The 24,385-nt window shown below is 33.4% G+C and overlaps 1 long non-coding RNA gene across 2 annotated transcripts in view; it reads right to left on the bottom strand.

Moving 5' to 3' along the window:
* LOC121013589 (uncharacterized) overlaps nt 1-24,385 on the bottom strand; it is a 175,757-nt gene that overhangs the window by 28,432 nt on the left and 122,940 nt on the right. For both annotated transcript variants that reach the window (XR_005782794.1, XR_005782790.1), the window contains 2 exons: nt 15,816-15,999; nt 13,045-13,165 (listed from right to left, as the gene is read on the bottom strand). This is a non-coding gene — a long non-coding RNA (uncharacterized LOC121013589). The remainder of the gene's footprint in view (nt 1-13,044; nt 13,166-15,815; nt 16,000-24,385) is intronic.

The following is a 24,385-nucleotide window of genomic DNA, read 5'->3' as shown; positions in this document are numbered from 1 at the left end:
CCATGGTTATCTGAGTCCCAAACTACCACATTCCAATGTTAGTGAGCCAGGCTTGAAAGCAGAGAAGATCTTATGGCTTTTCTTTTATATCTGAACTATAACATGTTTTCAAAACACTGGGGTAATAAATTCTGCACTGTTTAGACAGAAAAATAAATGTTTCTAAGTTAATTGCCCTCTACCAAAATTTGAGATAAAAAATTGAAAAAATTTATCCATCCACTATCTAGTATTTTCAAATTGTGGTTTTCTATACTAACACATTTGTGATTTAATTCTACATTAATAAGAGCACAGATGTGAATGCCATGTATACTTTCTTCAAGAACAGGCAAAGCCAATACTTAATAATAGCACTGAATAGGTTACATGAAACCTATACAGAGCTGTGCTGACAAAAATAAAAAAAAATATTTGATTATTAGAAAAAGTATCAGTATATGTTTTTAAAAAATATTTTAAGTGTCTAGTAATCTTAGAGACAAAGACCTTCAAATCCTGATGAATATGTTGATACAAAGAGTGATCATTATAATGACACATTTTAGGGAGCATTATGGAGATACTACTGCTAATGAATAATAAATAATAAAATGAATTGTAATAACATAAATAATTATGTCAATAATATGTATTGAATGATTCCTATGGGACAAGGGTCTTTTAAGGGTGATAGATATATCACCATATTTATTTAACCATCACATGGTCATATTGGGATGGACAGTGTCTTAGTCCGTTGAGTCTGCTATAGTCACACACCACAGATTGGGCGGCTTACAAAGAGCAGACATTTATTGCTCACAGTTCTGCCAGCTGCAAGTCTGAAATTAGGGTGCCAGCATGTCAAGTAAGGGCCCTGTTCCAGGTCACAGACTTCTAGTTGGTTCTCACATGGTGAAGGGTTTAAGGATCTCTTGAGAGCCTCTTTTATATGAGTACTTACCTATTCAGGAGAGCTCCACTCTCATGCTTTAATCACCTCTCAAAGGCTCTACCTATTAATACCATCACCTTTTATACTTAGGATTTTAACATATGAATATTGAGGGGACACAAACACTCAGACCATAGCAGGTACCATTTTTGTCCATTTTCGAGTAAGTTAAGGCACAGAAAGATTAAACTAGAGGTACAGCATTACCAGATCCTATGTGTTGTTTAAACATCAGTGGGCTTCCTACAGAGTCTGGCCTCTTAAAAGATATCTGTGAAAGTTTCTCCTGATGTTGAGGAATAAAGATGTAAATTCAAGAAAGAATATTGCCTCTTAAATAAAAATGTGCACTAATTAAATTTTTACTTAAAATTATTATTAAGCAATACATGTTTGGTATGAAAATTAATCCAATGATTGATAAATATAGAAGTCCCTCTGTCTATTCTCTGACTCTAATAGTACAAATAGTACAATTAGTACTCAATAGTACTCTCAATAGTACATGAGATCCAATAATCTAAAATATGGGGAGGGGAAACTTACTTTGCCTTATGTTTGACATGATTTTTAAAAGTTTTTATTGTTTTGTATACTTTTTTCAAATAAACTGTGGTGTTCTTGGTGATGCTTTAGTTTTAATTTTGTTATCACCTTATTCTACAACTTTCATATTTTACATATTTACATTACACTGTCCAAAGCAAACCTGTTTATTGTTTATTATCTCAGCCACTATATAAAAATCTTGAACATCTCTCTGATTTATCAACATAGTTCACAAGGTCAAAACAATCACGGTGCCCAGGAGAATATCAGCTATAGGATTGGTTATCAGCCAATTCAATGTATATGCCCACCAAAAGGCAAGGAATTGGTATCAATGCCACCGGTAACTAGGGGAGAGGTCAATCCCTCCAAAACTTCCTGGCTTCTTTGAAATAGAGAATGTTTCATGGGAAATGATGTTTACCCCATTCTTTAAATAAATCTACTTATTTCTCACACTGAGAGGGCGGATGAAGTGAGTTTAATTTTCTTTTTCCTTTGTAAGAGACCTATGCAGACACTTGTAAAGGTTATCTTATTTATCCAGAAAAATTTCCTTATATTCACTGGATATGACTAAGTCTCCATTTAAAAAAATATATTCAAGGATGTGACCTTTTAATGATAGAATAAGGTCTTTGGACATTTCAGGAAAGCTTTATTGTAAGTTTGAATACTTTTTATTGTTCTGTTTTATTGCTTGTTAAATAGGTAATATGTATGTATAAACACACATCTCTCTCTATATATATATCTGTACACATAGAGAGAGATACAATCTTGTAATGGCTGTTTATTCTTCATCCTTTTTCATTTTGTTGGTATAACCTTTCAAAGCTTTGTGGTTATTATGTGTTTTCCAAAGTAATATCAACCCATAAGTCACTTAATTTATTATAATCTAGTATAATATGATAAGTCAAACTCCATAATTCCACAACAGTCATTGTAGAAAGTTAGCATTCATAAACAGTTATACAGTTTATATTTTCATGTAGATGTCCCTATTTTCACATGCACTTAAGATATGAAACACACATATAAGTGCTCCTATGCATGCCAATTGATTGAACTATGACAATTATAAATGATTCTTCAGTTTTAAAGAGTTTGCTCTTTTTAATATTCTATTATTCTGACAAACGGATGTTTTCTTGTACAAGTAGTTTTAAATTTAGAAAGAAAAGAATCACTTCAAATAAAAGTCTGAGAGATTTATAAACAAGAATTTCAACAATCATCCTGCCGAATTGCCTAGTTAGACACTGATTTATGATAAAGATGTTCCTCAGATGAATAAAGGGAAAGAAGAACTCAACTAATACGATCCATAAAACTCAGTGTGGAGTCTATTAGGGCTTGAAGACTTTTTACTAGTTTGGAAAATGAAGCAGATGTCTCATTGAACAGGAGACAATAAAGAGAATACTAAAAATATGCAGCAGCACAGCCACATCTGTGTCAATTTTTCTGACCTGGTATTTTTGAGAAAATTAAGTCAACGCTCATTTTCCACTTGTTTTAGCTATGTCCACTGTAACTGTGACACTGAATTCAAATTTGTAATTCATAAACATGGGACTGAGGTGCCAACCTGAAATAGAAGTGATAACTCAGGTTTTATACTTTAATTCATCAGCCAAACATACAAAACAGGCCAATTTAGTATGAAGGTGACAATTTTCTTGTTACTAACGATAACATAATCAATCCAGCTTCATATTTCTGGAAAGAATAAAGTAATGTCCTTCCTAAAAGATGGTCTCTAAACTTGAATGGTTCACATTACTTCACTCTAGTTTTCTGGTTGTATTCTATGATTTTAAAAAATTCCTTTGAAATGAGAGCATTCTTAGTTGTCATATAAGGGTACCTGATTCCTTTCAAAATTTCTCGTAAAATATTGTTTTGTGGAATGCAAAACAAAGGAGTGCAAGTTTGTTGCTTTTATATAAACTCAATACCGTAATAATAGTCTCCACAGCTTTATGTTTATAGACTTCTATGTTGTGTACAAAGCACATTCCTAAGATATTTAAATAAGCATATGCAAATATATTTAATATTTTCTTATTTTAGTTAAAACAATTAGCAGAAAAGACTTTTAAAATATCACTTGGGATTAAAATTATTTAGAATTAGATAATGGTTACATTGTAATTTTTCACTTGGGCACATGATTTTGGAGATAAAAAAATCAAATTATTAGAAACTAACCTAGAGGAGCTTCTCTTCAACTGGCAGGAGGAAACCAAAAGATAAAATTAAAAATTTGTTATATGCATAAATATTCATTGAGATATTTCATTTATGATTTAATTTGATTCATTTACTTGAAATTGAAATAAGCACATATTAAGGAATATATTCCCTAATATGAATCAGATGACTTAAAAAAAGAAGAACTAGAGAAATAAGTATGTATGAGATATAATCAGGTGTACAATTCCTTATTCAAATCCCAGGGGCCAGATGTATTCTAGAATTGGGATTTTGTCTGAATTTTTTAAAGGTAACATTTTGCATGTATCTTGTATTATGTAACATTTAATGGAGTTCGGGATGGCACCACCTAATCAGACATGTTAATACTTCATATGTATACATATATATATATGAATATAAAATATGAATATTCAATTTAAACAAAAACATCAATAAATATTCATATATAAAGTAGGTCTTATTTTGTCACTATATGAAAAAACCTTTTGGTGATTAGAATTCTTTGGATACCGGAATTGCAGATGAGACACTTTGGATATGTATTACAACACAAATTTCCCTATTTATGGGTTTATTCTGCTTTGTACTCTGAACTATGTGAAATGTTCCTGGGTTCCAGCCATTTGACTACAGTCATGAGCACTTAATAATTTTTGATGATCAAGGTGGTATTTGGGCTATTCCAAGCTCTTAACTATTATTAAAACATGAGGAACTTCATTAAGCAGCTCTGAGAATAGGGAGCCTATTATGAGGTTAAAGAATTATGAGGTAAAAGAAAATATTCCTTACTATGCTAAGGACAACCGAACCCAGACAGAATTAGATCAGATGCATTTACATTTATTTACATTTCTATCATCTCTTAATTATTAAATTTCTTACTTAGAGTTCTTTTCTTATACTTTCAATTCTTTTATGGAAGTTGTTGTATTATCTCTCTTATCTTTATGATTACATGTTTCTGTGAACATTATACATTCTTCTCTCAAGTGTTTGTTAATCTTTCATTGAATAAAATGATTTCCATTTTCTTTTCTTTTTCCCCCCATTATATAAACAATCTTATATTATTCTACATATGAGCAAGACTGTTTAGAAAATTACTTATTTTTTTTCCCTGAAGAGGTTAAAGAATTGTAGAGGATTGAGATCTGAGCCAAACTCAAAAATTATGGGCCTTAGAAGTTTCAGTCCTTTTTCAGATTCACAGAGCTCTATAACCATTCAGGCCAGAAAGCTGGGATGTTCCCGCTATATTTGCTCTCAGGCCACAGTATCCTCTAAGCACACACCAAATCTGCACCTTTTTGAATATCCTTAGATCCTGCAGGTACTTGGATGGTTGGTCATCTTCCCGTGTCAAAATAAGTCAATGCTGAATGTCACAAGTATCACAAACTTGTAAATGGTGGAGTGAGAACTTGAAGTCAAGTTCTCTGAGGCCAAGTCTTCAGGTGTCTCTTTTTATAATTCTATAGATATTTCAAAAGGTACCTTTTGATGAGTGGAGTCTTTTATTACCTCAAAATATTTACCCTTTAATGAACTGCAAAATTTGATCTGTTTAATTCTGGCAAATGTCTTCGATATGATTTTGCTCTACTGCTAGATAATAAACAAACAAAGACAAACAAACAAACAAACAAACATTAAAGGGCTGGACTTTAATTATAGACCTAAAGCAAACAATTAAGGAAGAATCTCTGTGCCTAGTTCCAGAACTGTGCTAGAAGCTCCACACTTCCTCACACTCATATGTATTCATAAACTGTTTCTAAGCATTGACCTTAAAGGAATATCTTTCAACTTGATAAATTTTAGAATCCTGCTACTAACTGGTGCAGAATGGATTGTCAGTCTTGAGATTTCAGTTTCACTTGGAAAAGATGGGTTTATTCTATGTTGCCAAAAAAGAGAAAGTGAATAAAGATATGTAATTTAACTCATTAATAAGGGGAAAGAGAAATGTATGAACCTCAGAAGAAGAGAAAAACATGTTTGAAAATTGTTTGATCACTTAAACTTTTTATTCTTATCAACACTAAAGCATATCCTCCATTAGAAAAACAGTAGGTGTGACTGAATTGCTTTTAAATGACTTTCAATGATTCCTTTTTGTGATGAGACATTAGAATAATTTTACTATAATTTCATAAAATTTTATTTTCATTTGTTTTGTCTCTCTGTCAAACTTGAGATGACTGATGAAAAGAATGTGTAAAATAGAATAATTTTCGCTATTGAATATTGTCTAGGTTTCTGTAGATAGAACTATGATCTCTATTTTTAAAGTTTTAAAATCTTAAAATAAGAAGACTTGAAGTTTGTGATACTTCTATTAGACAATAAGATGGTGAATTCCTCAGAAGGTCAAAGATTTTCAACAGATAATAGTTAATGTTCTGGGAAAATGTTACAAGAATAAATTTCCCAAATTATGTTAAACCTCATAATAGAATTAAATTTGGAATAGGGAAAATTACAAAAAAATAATTATTACTTCAAACCTCAAAAATAGTTTCATAATGTAAGAAGCACTATTAAATAAACTGGGCATTTATTTGTATTTATTGTATAAATACATACATAGTTACATGTCAATTCTGCTGGATTGTATTCAGAGAATTTCTCAGAATTCCTTTTATTAAAAAATGTATCTGCAGAAAAAATTAAATCCCTTAGGAATTTCAAAATCACATCTCAGAGAAATACAAAAGAAAGTACAGACTTTTATCTGAGAATTAATTTTAACCCTTTACGTCTAGTTTGAAGCTTCTTGTCTTTGTCTAAAATTACAAGCCAGAATTTTGTATCTCCATTGATTTAAAAAAAAGTGTGTACAATGTAAAGAAGTTTTGCATATACTTGTACTGTACATGGGCTGAATTAAAAAAAAATAAAGAGTTGAAGCAGAACTTTGTAATTTGTGTAAAGTATGAGTGTAAAGTTTTACCATAAAATCCTAAAAATATACATTGTTTCAACTAAAACCAAAAAATGAAGTATTAAAAAAAAAAAAATTGATTTAAATTAAAAAAAAAAAAAAAAAAAGAAAAGCTTAAGTCACCTGAAATCTAGCAAATTATACACTTGATGTAGAATCTATGATTTCCTCTAACTCATATTTGGTAATATTATTACTATTTCAGGATAAGATAGATATCAACTGAAGTGCCCTCTTCAAATTACATTTGAGATCTGCATGCTTCCTTCCCGTAAGGGCAACTTCCTTCTTGTTGACTTCTGGCTTCTACAGCTTATGGATCATCTTACCTCCCTTCCCAGTAGTTTGCTCCTGTTTTGGGTCACACTGTCCTAGATGTGATATATGGCCTACTTTATTTGATTTTTATACCATCACTAAAATAACAAGCAAGCAAATAAAAAAAAATAAAACGAGCTTATATAATTGATCTCATTATAGGTTTAGAAAAATCAGTTATGGGTGTTTCCACAAAAACACCAAGCCATACATTTTAAATATTGAAAACTATTTCAAAGTTCATTAGCCACTATTCACAATTTTTTGATACCACTGTATTCTTTTTTTTTTTTAAGTTTTATTTTTTTATTTATTTTGAGAGAGAGAGAGAGAGAGAGCGCAAACAGGGAAGGGGCAGAGAGAGAGGGAGACAGAATCCTAAGCAGGCTCAACACTGTGAGCCCAGAGTCCAACACGGGATGGGGCTCAAACTCAGGAACCGTGAGGCCATGACCAAGCCCAAATCAAGATTGGCTGCCCAACCAACTGAGCCACCTAGGTGCCCCTGTTCCTTTATTTATTTATGTATTTTAAGATTTTATTTTTAAGTAATTTCCAGAGCCAACATGGGCTTGAATTCACAAGCCTAAGATCAAGAGTCACACACCCTACTAACCTAGCCAGCCAGGCATCCCTTGTTTCTTTTATCTATTGTGTTCCTCATTCCCCTTTTTCTCTCTGCTTATCTCCATCACCAGGTTTTATTTTGTTTTAGTGTTTGTTTTAATTTAAAGCTATTGATTATCTATCTGCTTCCAACCTGTCTTCTTAGAGTCTCACATGTACTTTAGAGTATTTTCCTAATATATCCTTGAAAAAACTTCTTTCCAAAATGGAACTATAATGCTAGTGAATGAAAGAATCCTTTTTATAGTTACTATAATTATTTTATAATTATTAAAATCATATAATCATTATTAAAGTTTAGTATATTTTCAACCAACTCTGTTTTCCAATAGTAACATTTTGTGGACTATAAAAAAGCTGTCTGTTTGCTCCCCAAATATGACATTGTCATGACAAGATACATTTATTATGTAGCTGGAACATTGTTTTTTGTTTTTTTTTTAATTTTTTTTTTCAACGTTTATTTATTTTTGGGACAGAGAGAGACAGAGCATGAACGGGGGAGGGGCAGAGAGAGAGGGAGACACAGAATCGGAAACAGGCTCCAGGCTCCGAGCCATCAGCCCAGAGCCTGACGCGGGGCTCGAACTCACGGACCGCGAGATCGTGACCTGGCTGAAGTCGGACGCTTAACCGACTGCGCCACCCAGGCGCCCCTGTAGCTGGAACACTGTGTCATTGAAAGATCTTCTCCTCAGGGGTGGCTGGCTGGCTTAGTTGTTATAGCATGTGACCCTTGATCTCAGGGTTGTTTGAGCCCCATGTTTGGTACAGAGATTACTTACAAATAAAATCCTTAAAAAAAAAATGAAAAACAAGAAAAACAAGAGAGACATTCTCCTCAGTTTTCTAAGTATGGTTGATGCAATGTATCAAATAGTGTTTGTTGAACAATGAAGATATTTTTCCCATGTGGCCAAGGGACAATGGAATTAAATAAGAGCTAAATATTTTCTACCCTACAGAGGGGATGCCTGTTATGTGTTATATGTTCTATGTTCTATGTGGCTCTATACTATGTATTACTTTATGCTATACAATATTATCTCTTTCCCCTAGGTGTTTGCTTTCCAGTCATGTGAAGGACTCTCTAAATGACTGCCTAGCTTTAGATGTCCCAAATTTGGAATAGATGCTGAGGTAAATGGAAGAGGAAGAACTGGTTCACTCTAGAATGTTCCTTTCTGCATCTTTCCCCTCTGACTCATAGTTCTCTCTATCTTGGTGGTGAATTATACTGAGGTACATAGGGGAATGTTACTCATCTTTCCCCATAGGTTGTTGGCTCTTCACACTAAATCTCAACCCTAGTGCAATCCTCTATACAGCTGGGTTCACTGTGCCAGACAAAATTTCTATGCATCAGAGAGAGTTTCCAGTAGACCTACGGTAATTGGGGGATAAATAGCTGTTACTGCCATAATATACAGCGTAAGGGATTATACCTGATGGGAAATCAGGCTAAATCCCTGGGCAATGCATGTGGGCCTTGCTCAACACAGATGTTAGTAAATTAGATTATTGCCCTGACAGCTTTAGGCCCTGAAGCATGAGTTCCTGCTTTCTTTGAAGTTGCTGTTATTAATCTTTCCCATTCTGTCCTCAGTATCTCTGGATAAGCTTTAACTTCCATTTGGGCTTTAATGCCTTTAACTTCTTTAACTTCTCCAGGACCAAATTTTCAGAATTGTGAAGTCTGTTGTAGCTAAAATAGCATCCATAATACGTGCACCACTGTTACATGTATCACTAAAAGTAAGGGAAGGACAAATCTCTGCCAATTTAATGTGGACCCAATTTTTTATGTCACCTAGAGTTTTTTTTTATTCTTATTGAAATGTCTCTTATATATCACTTTCATGCATAAGAAAGAAAATGTGAGAAAAATAATTGATTGATTCTAAAACTATGACTTCTTTATATTCAGAGTACAACTTTTTGAATTGGGATCATCAGTGTGCTTACTTTTCCCTCACATAATTATCCTCTGATTATCAGCATTAATGATTTGTCATTTCCTAAAAGAATGCTGCACTACATTCTCCAGGATTATTATCCAAACAGCTGACACCATTCTAAAATTTTTGATAGATGGGGCAGGTAATAACAACTACCTTCTCCCAGATGACAACAATTATAAGTTGTCCAAAATTTGGTATGTTAAAATCTCAAAAAAAAAAAAAAATCCATGAAATAATGCAGTTGCATTTTATCTGGAAATTTCAGATTCTCAATCACCATAACTAAATTATGGGCATGTTGGCTTCCAAACATCTAGGACTCATCCCCCATAAACACTCCTGACTCTGCAGTGGCACATTTTCAGTAGTCAAAAAAAAAAAAAAATCCATGTATTATTGAGTTCTTGGTAGCACAAGGATGCATTTTGTGTAGAAAATCTTGCTTCCCTATAACCATGGCGAAAATATGAGTAATTTTAAATTGCTTCCAGTCGTGGATTTTGCCCCAATAAGCTGTCCTCATCCAGGGCTTGGAAAATTTCCAGAAACTGGTGGTATAATTCATTGTATCATGGAAAGTGTGGTGCCAACAGAGTCCCATGCATTCTGGGAAATCCCTAACCCCCCTCCCCCCTCCCTCCATACACATGTGTTCACAATTATTCCAACATTTTCAATGTTGCATGGAGAGATCTTGTAAGCAGATTATAGGGGTTTATATTTCATTAATGAGCCAAGTGCCTATACTGGTAGTAAACTAAGGTTTAATAATTGATAGGTATCCTACCACAGAAAAGGGAGTCTGTCAGCATGTCCATAATAACTATTCCTCAAGTCTGTGGCCCCAGAAGTAAAACACGGTCCTCTATTCTCCTTGATTTCTTCAAAGGAATGTCTGGAAACATGTGTGCATGTACATAGGAAACTTTACCAATATTTGAGAAGACAGAGGGAAAACATGAAAATGTAACCAAAAACTTAAATTGAGTATTCTTCATCCTTATCCTCAACAACATTTTCGTGGAGATCTAAGCCCCCTGACCCTCTCTCATTCTGCTGTTCACAAATTCTTTTCTTATTCCTCCTCTGCTCTCTTTGACACATTTAACATTCTGTTTCACACTCTTCTGCTCTATTTTACACACACACACTCTCTCTCACTCCTCTGCTTCCTTTTGCACCATAATTACTACTTCTTTCTTGTCTATAGAGGTTTAATGATCTCTTCTCTATTTCTTCAACTCGTATATTAATTCTTCTAAGGGTTCATGGAGGTAAAAAAAAAAAAAACTCAAATAGAAATTAAGCCAGCCATATTTCCCATGGCCTGTGTAGTTCTCAAAGACTTCATGGAAGGGTTAGGCTTGAACTGGAAACTGAAGTACAGAGAAAACTGAGAAGAATCAGAAAGAAATTCTTGGCAGGAAGTCATAAGGAATAACAGAAGCATGAGGGAGAATTATGCCTCACTTATTTGGAGAAATTAGCTCCCCATAATTAGTTTGAACCAGCCAGTCACTTTAGCATAAGCCCTTCGGCTTCACTCTGGCACTCTTGCTTTGGCATCAGTGGCAAAGTGCATGCTTACTAAAATCAATTCATTGAACAGGCTGCATTAGGGAATGTCTTTTTTAGTTCTAATTTCCTAAGCCCCTCCTCCAGAAGTTCATACTAACAGCTTCTGGGATTGGTGCTGTGAATATATAATAATTTTATTCGTTTTAAAGTTTCCATCTGACTTAGTGATCAGCTAGATTAGTAAATTACTTCATTTACAATGATTTAATTTAGTTACATGATCTAATATTTGAAGCAGTAATTCTGAGGAAGAAAACATGTTTTTCAGGGAGAAACAAGTAATAATGCAAGAGTAAAATTCTGAAAGGGAGAGCCAAGGGATGTACCACTAAGATGGGCACTTTAAGATACTGAGTTTACTATGTAGTAAGAAGGTAAAGGGAATTTATAGCATAGGGGAAAATAAAATTTGGGATGTAAATATTATCCCCAAGGAAAGGACCTGGAAAAGTAGTAAAATAAAATTTCTTATATTTGCTATTTTATTAGCAATGTTAAACAAACATTTGTGTTCATCTGAATATCATCTGATTGACATTGTTTATTATCAAGGCTAGAGGTTGGGGGTGGTGGTATTTGGATGAAGCTGACTGTTGCTTATGTTGTCCAAAGCCCATGAGTCTTGTGAAGGAACTAAAGCATCTTCTCTGGTAGAATTATGTCATACATGTTTCTGCACAAGATTACTAACTCTCCTTTGTTCACTGTCCAGAGTCCCCTGAGGGAATTACATTCTAATATGTTTCAACCTCAGGATCTCTAAAAATCTATTTGTTTAACTTAGTAATTGCCACTTAGCTGCTGTGTAATAAACATCTTTTGAATATGTGAATGAGTGAATATATGATTGAATGTAGAGCAAGCTCATCCTGAAGAAGGAAAGAAAAGTTTTACTCTCCCACTAAGCTCTCCAGAGTTCTTGGAATGGTCAAACCAGATTTCTTATATCATGTGTCCGTATAGCACTTCCATCAAAAATTATATCAACTATCTAAATTTTCCCATAAGTCCTTTAAACCAATGAAAGTCTTTTCCATTATTATAGAACAGCAACCAGAACAATAGTAGTATTGAATAGTAAAAATACAATTTGTATATTTATTGTGTTTCAGAGATTCCCAATAGCCGAAAATTTCTTTCTTCCTCTGGCCAGGCAACCTTTCAGAGAAAATTCTTTTGTAATAAGAGAATGCTTGTAGAAGCTTCTGTGCTGACCTCCTCAATTCCAAAATCTTACATGGCCTGAAGAAGAAATTTTACTTTTAACCTGGTCTTTAGGGGAAACATTCCTGCTGATTCCATGGCCCAAATAACATATGATCTATAGGTTTATGCCATCATGACTAAACAGTGATTTCCTATTTAAATGGTAACTAATTATGTCTTATCATCATGATTATTCATATAGGGATATTAACTAGGCAAAGCTCAACTGCTCTGAGCAGATAAGCTACTCAAAAAGTCCAGTATTTAATATTACTCTTCCTTAACATTTCCAGTAATTGCCTACAGGTTCTTACACCTGTTCCAAATCAAGCCTGATTATTCTGTGATGGCATGGAGACACAGACACTTCTTTACATATCATAAAACGCTTGCGTTCCTGGGTTATACTAAATTTATCTTGTCTATCACATAGTCTGGAATATTTGGGGTTATTTTACATTTTTTAAATTATAAATTGTGTCAAAGGGCTGTTAGACCAAATACCAATCATCTAGAATGGAAGTCTTTGGAAAGGTCACATTTCCGATTAGTCCATTCCCACTTGCCAAGTGACAAGATCTTGGCCCTCATCTTTCTATGTCCCTACTGAACCTAGTAGTCCTGCTTTGTCACTTATTGTCCTCTTTTTTGGCCTTGTTATCTGCTATGCTTTGACATGACTACTAATAACTCACCTGCACAACCACAGTGGAGACATTGTCAGTTTTGACACTCCAGGGCATCTTGTACTCTTTTTGTGGTTATCTTTTGGAATTCTTCATAAAGTTGATTTCTGAAAGCCCATTCACTTTTCACCTGCATTCAGGACACATATATCACACTGTTTCCCTCACATTTCCATCTGGACATTTAAAAGGCATCTTAGATGTTAATTCAGAATCTTAATTTCCTCCCCCCACCCCCCCACCCCCGCAACCGTCCCACAGTATTTTCTAAAGCAGCAAATAGCATTCTATTGTTGCAACTGCTTACATCACAAACTTGGAGATACCTGTTTCTCAGACACCTCACATCCAGTCAATGAACATATCCTGCCACATCACATTTCATACACACACACACACACACACACACACGTCCATTTCTCACTCTTTAACAGCTGCCACCATGATCTTAGCTACCATCATTCTGAATTTGGATTATTGCAGTATCTACCTAATTGATCTCCCTGCCTCAGTGCTTGCCCCTTCTACACTCTATTCTCAACATATCATTGAGTGATTCCATAAAGTTGTTAAAACAGATCATTTTATGACTCTTCTCAAAGATCTTCAGTATACTTCTCACATCACGAGCAGTAAAAGGCAGAGTCTCAAAAGAGGATTTTATGATCTCAAGTGGTTGAGCCCTTTGACTTCTCACCTCATCGCCACCACTCATATCCTCTCTGAGCTTCAGGGGCATCATCTTTCTTGTTGATCTTTGACTGTGACAAGCAATGCCCCACTTGGGGGGGGGGTATTACACTTACTGTCTAATCTGACTTAAATATTCTTCTCTCTTTTATCCATATAGCTCCATTCTATATTGTTTTCATAACTGTATTTGTGAAAAGAAACTCTGACCAAATAATGTAAATAGTAATCCCATATTAACTCACTCCTCCTGCATAATTATTACCTTTACTCTGCTTTAATTTTCTTCCACATAGATACACAAATACTTAAAATTTATTTCCCTGTTATCTAACTAACCATAGCATATAAGCCTCATGACATCTAGGTTTATTTGTTTTCTACTGCTATATCTTTATTACCTAGGAAAATGTTTGGCACAATTGGAGGGTAAACTAAATACTTGCTAAGTACATTGAGAACAACATCTGGGGAATTATAGATTCTTACATAGTGACTAGGACCGAAAGAATAGAAGAATGGGATGGAAATTTTTAGCTTTGATTTATCTATCCACATAATAAAAATAAACACATCTTTTTTTAATTCATAAGATGTGTATGTGAGCATGTGAAGGTTTAAATGGTCTCTGTATAAATTCAATAAGCTACTCATTCCATGAACCATTTTACAATGGCAAGAGATCAGTTGGAATTGTCATCAAAGGAACTTGTATAAAGGTCCTATATAAGGATAAACCACATAAAAATGCACTTAATATCCTTTCCAACCTGACAAAGAACTATATTAGGAGGGTCAATGCCCATTATATAAAAGCCAAATGATAAATTCTCTTAGACTACCAGGAAATATGTTTCTCCTTATATCTTCCCTAACATAAAGTATATTTTATTTAAACCAGAGAATGATATTATAAAAATATCCCCTTGTAGTTAACTTAGCTATTAAATTCAGCATCCATTTTACTCTAGATTTCTGGTTTAATTATTATTTCCTATTCCTCAAATGATTTTTTTAATCTTCTATCCCTATTTTATAGGAAATTATTTCCTATTCATCACATTATTTTTTTATCTTCTATCCCTAACAAACATTTCTTTGTTTTGGTGTTGTTTTTCAAACTTCAAATCAGTTGTATGGAATGGGTTTTTATAATAATCCTCTTTTAAAGGATGTGGTCCATCATATTTCTCCCCATAAGAGAAAATTATTGGATTAAATAATACTGATCTCTTCTTCATTAATAAATCATCTAAAGAGATGGAGTAATAGCTCATCTTAATGGACAGAGTCAAACATCCTCTGGGCTAGTGTTGGGAGTTTGATATTCGTTCCATAAGTTGCCTAAACCTAACTACTGGCCATGGCACAGATTGTCTTCTTCCAACAATGAGGTGAATAGATACTCTCTCTCTGTTCTGGCTCCCCTATTAGGGAATAGCAGTTCTTTGGTGTAGGCATAGTTGACAATTAATCATCAGAGTTTGACTGTGGATCCAAGCCTCATTCTCCAAGCCAGCTTTCAGAGCAAGCCTTATACTTGGACTTACTGAGCCAAAGAAAAGAGAAAAAGTGGATGAGAGAAAAAAAAATCAAATAAATATTTAAAAGGGACAACAACAGGCCAGTACAGTGAGTGAAAACACATCCGCAGACACACAGCCCTGTGCAATTTTATATTCCTGGGGACAAAGATTCTGCAAACGTCTGAAGGGAAGAAAGAGATGGTCCACATACAAAATGTAAGGAAAAATAATGGCTTTAAAGTTATCAATATAACACTTCTAGCAAACACGGTGAAAAAATACTTTGAAAACATTTTTACAGAAAATGATACCTAACAAATGATTAAAGACAGAATGAAGATATTTTTATAAATGTAAAATGTCAAAAATTATCTCCCATTATCTTTTCCTGGAAGTTATTTGATATGCTTCAATGAAAACAAGAGAGTAAACCTAGACCATGCCCCCCCCCCCCCCAAAAAAATACAAGCCTACATTAAACAGGATTTCACTCCTGGAAAGAAAGAAACTGAGGAATATATGCGACACTGGTGAAGGGATAAATGATTGATGACAAATGCATACCAGACTTAGAGCAGGCGTAGTTTGGTCTAGGGAAAGTCAGAAGCCTCTGGGAGTTCTTCAAGAGTTTTCAAGTTCTTCAAGAAAATTAAATCAACAAATTCTTGATGCACTGGAATACTGAGGGGGGACTTAAAGAACTGAATGAAAGTTGGGAGTTGAATTAGTGCTGTTTTCATAGAAAAATCTGCAAAAAGTTAAAAATGAGAGTGAACTTCAGAGGGAGAAGAATATGCAAGAAATGAAAATCAACAATATATATGTACGTATTAATTGCATTTATATATATACACAAGGCAGAAAAGTATTTACAGTATTAACATAATATTAACAAATACTGTTGGGAGAACCAAAAGATGATAAGGGAATGGATGGGATGGTAAGGAAGATAGGGAATGATACTTAATTATGTTTGTAATATGCCCTGTCGAACTTTTAACTCCTTAAATTCTATTCATGTAGGTAAGATACAGATTCCTCCTGTTCACCCGGGATTGCCCATGAGTATATCTGTAGTCTTGGTATAATCATCAATAGCACACCATTCATTCTCAAACGATTCCTAGTCTGGATGATAAATTATAGTGTCACCACGATTTAGAGCAAAAGGGCTTATTTCTTGCTCGTGTTAAATTTAAGGGTTGCAACTACTGCTCCTTGTGTTTTCTTTATTCTAAGATCTAGACTGCAGGAACAGCTCCCAATAGGATACGCTGTTCCTATGACAAAGAGGAAAGAACAAGAAGGCAACAAATGAACATATTGGCTCTTAAAGCTTCTGCTAGAGAAGGGCACACTGTCACTTTTGCTCAAGTGGCCAAGGCAAGTCACATGCCCAAGACTGCTATCGGGTAGGATGACAAAGAAGGTACTACTTGTCACAGAGTAATAAATCACCAGGTATAATGTCTCTACAAAGAAAGTGGGTATAAGAGTGGGGAGCAACAATAAAATCTGCCACAGTAAATAATGAAAGTAAAACCTGAAAAATATACAATATGAATAATAGCTAAATAACTGCTGTGAGAATTGGATGTGAAATAAAAACAATTTATATTTTGCTTTTTACTTTACTTTAGCCTTTATATATGTAATCACCTTTGATACATTAATCATAGAATGTAGATTTGTTAATGTCCATTTTAACAGCTGATGATATTGACATTAAAAGGCTAAATAATCAACTTAATAATTTGATACAAATAACAAAGTGGTCTTGTTACATATTTAGTTGTTTTGATCTTTGCAGATGTCTAGCTTACTGTCATGCTCCATGTGTATCTATGTAAAACAAAAGAGATGTAGAACCATGAGCTGCTTTAGGACCTTAGCAAATTTGAAGTGGTTTAAAATGAGGTTGCATTTCTTTTCACTGGACATGGGGTTGTACCTCATAAATGCAGTAATAAATATTGACTCTTTGATTTCTTATTTTTAAAAATTAAATCTGGTCCAACTGCAAAGCTGTGTTGGGTGGTAAATGAATGATTATGGAATATACATATATATATATATATATATATATATATGTGTACATTCCATTTAACAGGACTATGTGATTTCTGCTAAAATAGAGACTCAAAATATCTGTTTAAGACTCAATAATAAAAGCATATGAGTATAACTGTTGACTAAAATAAATCTTCTATAGGGATAAAATGTACTGATCATGTATAACAAACACATGAAGGAATGCAGAAGGTAATGACACAATCACTTTTATAGATTTTTATTTTCAAAACAAATTTCTACCCCTATTTGTTCACTTGACCGTTCATTCATTTAATAGTGTTTTAATAATTACTTGTGCCAGTGAGAAAACTTCCTGTTTTAAGAGCTCAAAATCATGTGGTGGTGGCAGAAATATATACTAGCAATTGTTAAAGAGTGATATACATGCTAATACAAATAAATACAAAAGGCCAAAATAACACTTATGATGCACCTGTGGTTTTATAACATTTGAGTCAAGCAGAGAGTTAAGAGAAGAGTGTGAATCTGTCAGGTTGCTCTAGAGAGAAAGAGGCAGGAAGAGGAGTGGACAGCAGAGGTTAGATAACATTCTTCATAGTAGAAGGAAAACACCAGACACATATATCCTCTTTGCAGTTTCTCTGAGATGAACCTTACCAACTTGAAACTGTGTACCAGTGAATCTTAGATCTCACTGCCTTGCTTCATCCTTCACTTCCAAATGCTAGATGTAGCAGTCTATGCTTAAGGAATCTCTAGAAGTACCAAGGAAAATAGGCATGATAGCTTCAATGCATAACAAAAAGACAACGCTGAAGACTCTGAAAGCCTTGAGCAAGAAATTCAAAACACATAGGAGGAGTAGAAGCAGCAAAACTAGGGAAGGCCAGAAACTCTGGTGCCAGTAAAGGTGCTGGAAAGGTAGGTAAGGTCAATCACAGTAAGGCTTCTGATGTGAAAGGTAAAGTTTTCATTTAAGATTGGGAAGCTTTTGACAGTGGAGGAGCCCAGAATAACCAAGAAACACATCTACTACATAAGATCAATGCCATTTTTAAAGCACCAGGATAAATTGGACTGCTTTGAATTTCCTGCTGTGATTCTAACACTCCCACTGCTCAGCTCTTCCCAAGTGAAGCTTTAATGGCATTACAGAAGCTTTTATTTGTCTGGTAGTATCTAAAGAAGGCTCTCTGTTTTCAGCAGCCAATTCAAACAACCAAAATAACTTGGTTGTTGCCTGTCTCAGACTTAAATTCATTGATTTATTAGAGATTTTTTTCTATTTTTGGCAATATTAAATTGTGAAATCATTGACTTTTCTTAATAATTTGTTAATGATATGATGTTATCCAAAACTAAGTGGCATTTTTTATCAGATGAAACTGTGTTCTTACTAAATCTGAACAAACAATAAGCATGTTTGAGTACTTATATATATAGAAATAGGAACACATATGTATATATTTTATGTCATAGGAACACATATGTATATATTTTATGTCATTTGTGTTAAATTTGTGAAGGTAATTATTTTGTAGCCCAAACCACAACAAAACAAAAACCAAAAAACTATAAAAAGTATCAGAGAACCTAGCTGAAAAAGATCATTTATATAATTTAAGAAATGCTTTAGTTTGTAATTTTTGCACCTAATGCTTATAAAAAAGAAAATTGCTTGAGTCTTTATTCAAATGTTTTTCTTCCCGGAATTACGGTCTTTGATTTTGATTATTGATATGTACTTCAAACACATTGATTTTCAAAATTCTGAACATTGATTTAATAAAAAAGCAATCGGGGCGCCTGGGTGGCGCAGTCGGTTGAGCGTCCGACTTCAGCCAGGTCACGATCTCGCGGTCCGTGAGTTCGAGCCCCGCGTCAGGCTCTGGGCTGATGGCTCGGAGCCTGGAGCCTGTTTCCGATTCTGTGTCTCCCTCTCTCTCTCTGCCCCTCCCCCGTTCATGCTCTGTCTCTCTCTGTCCCCAAAATAAATAAAAACGTTGAAAAAAAAATTAAAAAAAAATAAAAAAGCAATCAAAGCATAGTTTCATGATGGTTAAATAATTATGTAGTACTTCATGACGTGAGCTAATTATAGATTTGGTTCAAGGTTTCCATTTATTTTATGCAATATAGCATCAGGTCTAAGTAACAAGTCTGGCATATTTGGAAAGCAAATAATTATTTATTTTCTATACTTTTTGTAAACTAAAATTAAAATTCTAGCATGCTAAAATAAGGTTTGTTTCAAGTTTTATTTTATTGTTAATTAATAACTAAAATTCCTTGATTGAATTTTAATATAAATTTTAGTTTTATTTAATAAATAATTATGGAGATTAAATTTTATAAAAAGCAGGTCAGATAACATATGATATATCGAAGTTAATAAATGAATCTAACACATAGGAGAAGGATATGCCAACAACTGTAATAGTTACATTATCAATATAATTATAGGTCAGAATTCAGTGTAGAATTCCCTATGTAAGTAAGATATTGTTATTATAAAGTATAGATGTTTCTTTCCTTCAAAGGAACTTGATGACTTGAAATATAATTAAGCTGATGGCATACCACTTACTTAATCATTTTACTTCTAGTTTCTTGGATTAGCTTGGTTAAATACCATAAAAGGGTATGGTTAGTGTCAGAAAATGAAATACTTTAATATATGCAGTGAAAAATCAATAACTTTTATAGACAATAAATTTAACATTTAATTACATTAACTCAAGCTATGTATGTGCCTATTTTCTCTTAAACATTTAAAATATAAAATACAAAATTAAAAATTTATCACAGTTTGAGTGTCTGATATAGACATTCATTCTTCAAATGAATATTAATGAGATAATTCAAACCAAAAACATTTCAGCTAAATTACCTGTATGACTTCACTTTGCATTAATTTTATATTCAACATTTGTCTTTTTCATAATTGTCTAAAATTTAAAAAAACTACACATTAAAATATAAAATTCAGAGAATTAAGTGAATGGGTAATGAATTTAATCAAGTTTCCCTTAAACTTGACCCCCAGAAGAGTAAAATAATTTTCACATAAATTACACAGGGAATTAATTACCTCAATTGACCGTTTTATCTTGCATCATTAATTGGAGATTAAATTCTCTGTTAAACATTGTCAGGTTTATTTGTAAACATGAAAAACGTAAAAATGAATTTGGAAGTGAATATTTTTTAATATTTTATTTTGCTTAAAATATGTCCAAAAATGCACAAATATTTTATAGTCTAAACAACAAAATATTTCCAGCATCTATGTAAAATGGAAATTCAGAATACAAGGAAAGAGTCATTTTATAGAGGGTGAGCCTGTGACTGTGTTATTCCCAGAGGGTAGGTCATATTAGTGAAAGTTGGTGTTCAGAAAGTAAGGGAGGGGTGCAGGGGAGAGAAGGCAAAATTCAAGGCAATAAAGTGATAAGTATTTGGGAGTCAGAAAACCTAGGCTCTGATTGCAGTTTTAGCTATTATGTGTGAGCTTTACCAAGTTACTTAGCTTCTCTGTGAATGTTGATTTTCTCATGGGTAAATGCAAAAATGAATGCAATCTGCACATGGCTATTATGTGGACTGAACAACATATTTTCAATAAATAGCCTGATATCACGCCAGGCATATTTCATTAAATATTTTTTTCTTTTTCTTTCTCTTTTTCTCTTCATTCTTTTTCCTCCTTTTTCTTCCTCTTTTCCTTCCCATTTCTCCTCCTCCACCTCCTTCTCCATATTTTCCTCCTCCTCTTCTGCCTTTTTTCCTTTCTCGTCTCCTTCTCCCTTTATTATCATCACTACTGCGAGAATGGGAAAGGGAAAGAAAAGGAGCTGCTGAAGTTTAGAGTCTGATGAAAAGTGAGATAAAAGGGAGCCATTTGGTTTGTGCCAGGATAATTTATTGTTTTGAAACCATTTGGGGACATATTAAAAATTGATAAATTACACTGTTCAATATGTGCTCAAATGCTACCTAAGACAAAACAAGATAATGGTTAATAAGTAAAATGATCAGTATTTCCCAGATGTTAAAAATTTAGCAAGGCACTCATAAAGAATGTATAATTTAGGAGGTATCAAAAATATTCAAAAATGTTATTTAAAAAGAATTAATTTTGTTTTTTCTGGGACATTTCATGGCTTAGGTGTGGTAAATAAAGACAATGAATCTGTGTTAACTACATCACTACACACATTTAAGTAGTATTTGTTATTAAATTGCATCTCCCTAGTTTTCTTAGTTTCATATATATGAGATAAATCTAATCAACTTGCTTTTGCTATACCATTGAAATGCTAATCATCTGATTAGTACCTAGACTGTAGGCAGAATATAGAAGAGATCATGTATCTGTGACTTCTGCCAAATCCAGAAAATGTTCACATTACTAAATATTACATATTGGAAAAATATGATCAAAATACAAATTATAATATTATTCATTTGATTATCATGATAATTATAATTGGCTTAAAATCTGCCTCTTTCTGAAAGCTATCTATTTTGTTATTCTTGAAAACGTATTGGCTTTTATAATAAAATTATGTATATGTGTGTGCACATATACTCATTGTATAAAATTTAGACTATAACAAAAATCATAAAATGTAAAATAAAATTCTGCGTTGCAAACCAGATACAAAGAGTAAATATTTTGTGCACACCTATCCAAAATACACACATATAAATTTATATACAAATATTTAACAAATGGGATCATAGTGTCTACACCATTTTGTACTCTAAATTAATCATCACATTGTGTCAAGTGGTTCTCCAATGCTAGTGAATTGACTTACATAATAGGAAAAATGTCCACATAGCATTCCATTCCTGTTTACTTTGGAAAGATGACTCTGTGAGAAGAACGACATTTGATAAGACAGACAGATAAGTTTCCCTAAAACTGGGAGCAGTTTCTTTCCAAAGATGATTCAATTTGTGGGTTAAATCTAATTGTTCCTGAATATCTAATAGTGTATTTTCAAGCAATGTCCATCAATCATTCAGTAGCAACTGAGTACACTATTCCTATACATTTCCTTGTTATAATTGTTAAACAAATGTTTCATATTCTATAGCTGTGGCAGAGTTCTTATTTTATCTGAAAATCTAATTATTTTCATGATTTTATTTTTCTTGCTTAAAAGAGAAGTATTTCTAAAAAAATATTGAGAATGCTTTTTAAATTATTAATATGAAAGTGTACTTTAGGAATACAACCACAGTAATATATCCAGACAGCATGTCTCTGGGTACTAACATGGTGCTTCATAGTGCTTTCCTTTTAGGTAAAGAAAATGAAAAATATTGATTCTTCAAAGCCATGTTAGTATAGAAAAGGTCAGATATTGACCCTTTGTAGTTTGAAGCTTTATTTATTTATTTATTTTATTTATTTAGGTCTGCAGATGGCCTATTCCTGTAAACATTTATTTACAGGAAATAATCAATTTATGAATTTTCCACTTTGGTTATGAACTCTTACACAAAATAAACCTGAGGTTCAATAAACTTTACATTATGCTATTAAAAATAATCTCTTTGACCTTAACCATATCTATATCACCTAAAAGAGTTAAGGTATTAAAATTGACAAAATAAAATTGGGAATGACTAAAATGTTAAGATTTAACAAGAAAGTACTCTCAAATAATACTAACAAATTCAATGGTAATATATTTGTACCAAATTCTTGATTATATTGATATTTCAAAGGGTTGTTTTGGTCAGCTGCAGAAAATACAGATTCCCCAACAAAGTTTCATTTCAATTGTTAAAGAATCCTCTTCTTTGACAGATAATGCTTCCTTTAGATTGGCTCACTTCATTTATTAATTTATTTTTTTGGTACTTTTTGAATCTAATGGTACATCTCTAGATCCTTATGCTGAAATTAAGTAACCTGGGAAGAGAAATCATCTTGTCTTATGGTTCTTCTTAAAATGACATACTTGGACTTTCTGCTGGGGTCCACATGTGACCCATGGGAAAATTCACTTATCTTTATCCCACTTCCACTATTCTGCAGACCCCCTTTCTGACCAGATCTCACACCCTGTGCTGCATATCCTTACTCCTCAAAGTGGCACCACTCTCCCAAAGTTTCTATATTTGAAGAGGGGCTATTGTTCATTGGCACTTTTGGCTTCAAAGAACTCAGAAAAAGCAGAGTATCATTATTATCACAAACCTATTACTTTGCTTTTCTTAAGAAGATGAAGTTAAGTAATGCTGGGGATCAAAACATTTCAGTGGCTGGGTCATGCTGACCAGTACAAAATTATCTCTAAATTGCTTATTCAAATAACTACACCCAAATATATTCAGTTTGGCTCTGAATTTATCAAGGTATGATAGGATTAAAACTATTCTTGGGACATTCCCCACACAATTTAGTCTAATAATTTGTACCTCCACATCCTTCATTTCTTCCCTTCTCTGCCATTTCCTACTGGGCTCAAATCTTACTCAGAATCCATAAAGACTGGAAAATAGAACTTGGAAATAAAATAAAGCAAATAATATATTTAGACTCTTTAATATAAAATATTAGACAATGATAGTTTGGTTCCAGTTCTACCCTACAGAGCCAAAACTTTTTAATATAAGACAGAATCAAAATATTGGGGTTCCAAATCCCACCTGAATTTCTAAGTGATATAGCATTTACTCTTCATGTATTTCAGTTAATACATTATTAATTTATTACTGCATCACAAATTGTCTGTAAATACCACATTAAAAAAAAGGTGAATATGACCTTCCAATTTCCGTGGATCAGGGATTCAGACATAGGTGAACTTGATCTTCTGGTGCAGGATATCCCATGAGTCCAAGGTTCTGGCTGGGACTGCAGTCATCTCAAGGCTGACTGGGACAGCATCTACTTCCAGGCAAACTCGAGGCCTTAGGTTCTCACTGGCTGTTGGACAGGTTCACTTGCCCCATGAATCTCTCCAGAGGACAGCTGATAAGACTAAAAAGGTATATAGCAAGAGAATGGATATCTATCACTTCTGTCGTACTCTGTACATTAGAAGTTACTAGGTCTAGCTTTCAGACAAGGGAAGAGG

Source organism: Herpailurus yagouaroundi, unplaced genomic scaffold (genome assembly GCF_014898765.1).
Source record: "Herpailurus yagouaroundi ecotype Mexico unplaced genomic scaffold, PumYag 29, whole genome shotgun sequence".
Classification (NCBI taxonomy): domain Eukaryota; kingdom Metazoa; phylum Chordata; class Mammalia; order Carnivora; family Felidae; genus Herpailurus; species Herpailurus yagouaroundi.
This window is presented reverse-complemented; position numbering and strand designations above follow the sequence as displayed.